The sequence below is a fragment of the Aegilops tauschii genome, chromosome 5 (genome assembly GCF_002575655.3).
Source record: "Aegilops tauschii subsp. strangulata cultivar AL8/78 chromosome 5, Aet v6.0, whole genome shotgun sequence".
Taxonomy (NCBI): Eukaryota; Viridiplantae; Streptophyta; class Magnoliopsida; order Poales; family Poaceae; genus Aegilops; species Aegilops tauschii.
The window spans coordinates 21,196,140-21,201,335 of NC_053039.3; positions in this window are offsets into that span (position 1 = coordinate 21,196,140).

The window sequence follows — 5,196 nt, forward strand, 5'->3', positions numbered from 1 at the left end:
GAGAGAAAGGAAACCTACCAGGCCTCACCTGTTGCAGCCCACCTGGCCAGCCCAGCCCAGCGCCGCTGCCAGTCATCTCCCACCTGTCACCAGTAGGATGAGAGGCGTGTGGCCGCCGTGCGCGCCCACGCGCCCCGGCCACCTCCTGCTTGCCGCTTCCCCCTGGACGTCCCCGGAGACGCCACGCGCTCCCCTCGACCCCTCCCGCTCTCCCCCGTGCTCATTCCCTCCCCTGGACCTCTCTCTCTCTCTCTCACCCACCCGAATGGGTTCGTCGCCGCCGCTCGCCACCACAGCAGCCACCGTGCTCCCCTCGCCTTCCCATGCTGTTCAGCAGCTCCGTCTCGACGCCCTTGTCCTCTCAGCCGAGTCAGGCAACGCCGAACGGCCTGCATCGCCCCCTGCACCGTCGACTTCGCCGCCTCTTCTCCGAGATCGCCGGCGACCTCCCGACGTCGTCAGCCCATCCCCGACCGCGCCGTTTGCTTCTACGTGACCGCAGTGAGCTCCGCTACCTTCTCCCCCTTCTCGTTCTCGCTCTCGAGATCCGTAGCAACTGCACGTAGCTCACCCGCACGCGCCGCCGCCACTCCCCGGCCGCGCCACCCCCACGGTTGGATGCGGACGAGCGTCCGCATCCCGTAGCTGTGCTCCGCGCGCCAAACGGCGCCCCGTAGGGCAAACCCGTGGCTCGCCACCGCGTCTGGCCTCGCCGGTGGCTAAACGCCGGTGAGTTGACCCCGTTTGACCAAGGCTGACCCCCTCCCCTGAGTCAATGACAAGTGGGGCCCGCCTGCTAATTAACATGGATTAACTTTTAATTAATTCTAAATTAGTTAGTTTACTAACAGTGACACTGACGTCTGGACCCCACACGTCAGGTTTGACCTGGACGACCCCGCTGACCAGCTGATGTCACCCTGACGCAATGCTGACGCATTAATTTAATTACTGGAATTATTTTTATACAGGAAATTCCAGAAAATGCCCAAAACTTCTAATATTCATAGAAATTAATCCGTAACTCCAAATGAAACAAATTATATATGAAAAATTATCAGAAAAATGCAATCTATCCATCTGTATCATTTTCATGCGTGTCAAACTAAGATATACCTGCTGTATAGGTGAAAACATGATAATGACATTTTAAATGCTAAATGTGGAGTTTGCATATGAACCCTTAGGTCATATGGACTTCATTTAAACTGTTGTTAGATGCATTAATGTAAATCATAACATTCTTGACATGTCACGACCATGCATCATATTGTTGCATTGCATTGATTGTGTTTCCTCTCTGTTGCCGGTAATTGTCCCCTCTCGATAGCCGTGATTCCGACGATGAGTTCGATGACACCGATGAAGAACTATAATATCTTCAGAAGTGCCAGGCAAGCATAACCCCCTTGTTCATTCCGATACAATCCCACTCTCTCGCTCTTGCTCTCTTTTACTGCATTAGGACAACAACGATTCAACTGTTACATGCTGCGGTAGCTGAACCCCTTATCCTCTGCATGACCTGTCATTGCCACAGTAAATAGATGAAACCCACTAGTTTCTGGTGTTTGTAGTAAGCTGGAGGCCGTGGACAGCGCTGACCCGAGGGGTGGGCTGTGATGCGGTAGGCTCGTGGCACGGTGTACCGAGTCGTCCGTTTGGTGTCCCGGGAACCCTGCACACACCATTTGGGCCGGACTCCCTGCGGATGGAACCTGAATAGGCGATAAACCTGGACTAGAGACTTGAGTGTTTAGGTAGGCTGTGGCCGACACCCTCGCTGGGCTTCCGCTTGAAGGTTGCCGAGTACATGCTGTGTAAACGGCGGTAAGTGGTGAGAGCGTGTGTGACGAAGTACACCCCTGCAGGGTTAATATCATCTATTCGAATAGCCGTGTCCGCGGTAAAGGACTTCTAGGTTGCCTATAACAGTTCATAGACAGGTGAAAGTGGATACTCTAAAATGCGCAAGATAAGCATGCGTGCTATGGATGGCGTTCTCGTAGGGAGACGGGAGCGGATCCATAGTGGAGTATTCATATGGCGAATATGTGGACTCGTGTGCGCCACCTCAAAAGAGTTACTTGCAGTCGTAGTTAGGATAGCCACCGAGTCAAAGCTGGCTTGCTGCTGTTAAACTCCACCACCCCCTTTGTTGATACCGATGCATATGTAGATAGTTCTGATGTAAGTCTTGCTGGGTACATTTGTACTCACGTTTGCTTATTTTATGATTTGCAGAGAGACGTCAGTCTCGCTAGTAGTTCCGTGTGGACTTAGACGTTTAGCTTGATACCTCAGCTACGATCTTGTGCCCTCGGCAGGATCTAGTAAATAGTCAGGCTTCTCAGCCTTTTTCATTTGTAGATGTCTGTACTCAGACATGTTAAGCTTCCGCATGTGTTTGACTTGTATGCTCTGAATGTTCAGTCATGAGACCTATGTTTGTAATATCTCTCTCCTCGGAGCCTAATGAATAAATACTTGAGTCATAGAGTTATGTTGTGATGCCATGTTGTATTTACACATATCGAGCATATTGTCTGTATGATTGAAATGCTTGGTATGTGTGGGATCCGACAACCTAGTTGTTTATCCTTGGTAGCCTCTCTTATGGGGAAATGTAGTCTTGTGCTTCCATGAGCCATAGTAGCCCGCTACAGCCCGGTTCACCGGAGTCCTGCTAGCCCAGCACTACTGCTCCGGAACACATGACTGGCCGGCATGTGTTTCACTTCGTTCCTGTGTCTGTCCCTTCGGCGAAATGTCACGCAGTGACATCCGGAGTCCTACCTAGCCTGCTACAGCCCGGGTCCCCGGAGTCCTTTAGCCCAGTGCTACAGCCCGGATTCGCACGCTGCTGACCGACATGCTCGATGTTGATTCATGTATGCCTGTCCCCGTAAGTTAGTGCCACTTTGGGTTCACGACTAGCCATGTCGGCCCGGGTTCTCTGTCATATGGATGCTAGCGACAGACCATGGTAAGGCGACACCCGTGGGAATACCGTGCGTGAGGCCGCAAAGTGATATGAGGTGTTACAGGCTAGATCGGTGTGACTTAGAATCGGGGTCCTGACAGCAGACTTGGAGATGAATCGGCTCATGGCGGCAACGCAGCCAACGAGCCAACGCACATCCTTGATCCGCTTGGGTGCCTTAATCTGCTCGATAGCCTTGATTTTGTCCGGGTTTGCCTCGATCCCACGCTGCGACACAAAGAACCCAAGAAGTTTGCCGGACGGAACGCGAAGACACACTTCTCACGGTTCAGCTTGAGGTTGATCTTGCGCAGGTTGGTAAACGTCTCTTCTAAGTCTTGTCCAAGAGTTGCCCTGTCCTTGGTTTTGACCACTATGTCATCCATATAAGCTTCCATTTTTCTATGTAGCTAAGGCTCAAAACCAATCTGTACTGCCCTTGCAAACGTTGAGCCAGCACTCTTCAACCCGAAAGGCATATGTAAAAAGCAGTACGTACTAGATGGGGTGATGAATGCTTTCTTCTCTTCGTCTTCTCTTGTCATGAAGATCTGGTGGTAGCCCGAGTAGGCGTCGAGGAATGATAACAGATCACACCCGGCCGTGGAGTCAACAATCTGGTCGATGCGCGGCAACGGGAAGGGGTCCATAGGACAAGCCTTATTGATATCTGTGTAGTCAATACACAGCCTCCACTTCCCGTTTGCCTTGCGCAACATCCCCGGATTAGCCAACCACGTCGGGTGGAGCACTCCCCTCACCGAGCCTGCTGCTTCCAACTTCCTGATCTCCTCTGTGATGAATTCTTGCCGTTTCAAAGCTTGCTTCCTGACCTTCTGCTTGACGGGTCGCGCATGGGGACACACAGCAAGATGGTGCTCAATCACTTCCCTGGGAACACCGGGGATGTCGGATGCTTGCCTTGAAAACACATCGACATTTGCCCGCAGGAAAGTGACGAGTGCGCTTTCCTATTTAGTGTCGAGGGTGGAGCTTATGGTGAAAGCCCCTCCCGTGCCATCCTCCCTGACGGACACCTTCTTGGTGTCTGGTGGCACAGCTCTGGATTTCTTGCTCTTGCCGGTGGAGCTCTCTGGCACGTCCTCGACAGTAGCACAACACTCCGAAGAGGTGCGCTTGCCGGAGTGGGTGCGAGAGGTCTTGCCGGTCTTCTTCTTCCCTCCCGGGGCTTCAGCGGCAGGAGCAAGTGCCTTGGCGGCAGCTGCTGCAACTGCTTCCCACTAGAGTAGGTCGGCGCAGATCAGCGCGTCCTTCTTGTCGGAGGGGACGGTGATGATGTTCATCGGCCCAGGCATCTTTAGCGTGTTGTAGGCGTAGTGCGACGCTGCCCTGAACTTGGCTAGTGCTGGGCGGCCGAGGATCCCATTGTAGGGCAAGGGGATCTCGGCTACATCAAAGACAATCCTCTCCGTCCTGTAGTTCAACTCGCCTCCAAACGTCACAGTCAATGTGACCTTCCCCTTCGGCTGGCTCCTTCCCGGGTTGACCGCTTGAAACGTGCCCGTTTCCTCAAGGTCTCCATCAGGAATTTGCAGCCTTTTGATCACAACGAGTGAGATCAAGTTCAGACCGGCCCGGCCGTCAACCAGCATCTGGTTCACCTTGAGGTTACGTATCGTTGGTGAGACCAACAATGGCAAACACCTGACCGCAGTTGTGCGGTCAGGGTGATCCTCGGCGTCAAAGATGAGGGGCGTGCTGGACCACTTCAGCGGCTTCTGAGCGTCGAACGAGGGCTCCGCTGCTGTGATCTCATGCGCCCACTGTTTGAGCTGGCGGTGAGAAGTATGCAGCGAGGTGCCACCGTCGATGCAATGGCCTCTGTAGCCTTATGAAACTCTTGCTCGCCAGACTCGTTGTCCTCGTCATGATCGTCGTCTTCTTGCTTCTTGTCGCAGCCTTGAGCGGGCCTCTCTTGTTGGTTGTCCTTGCCGCGGTGACCTCCTTGGCCGCCACGCTTTCTGCCAGATCCCTCGGCACCATCTTGGCCTTTCTCCTTGTCCCGCCTCTCATACTCAGCTTTTTTCTTCTCAACAAGCAGCTCGACTTGCCGGCAGTTCTGGAGGTCGTGGCCCTTGGTGCGGTGGATCTTGCAATACTGCTTGTCGGAACCCCTGGCTTGTCGGCAGCCGCGAAGGCCCGACAGGCGGCGCACCCAGCAATTTCCTTGCCGGGGTCGTCTGCCTTAGCCT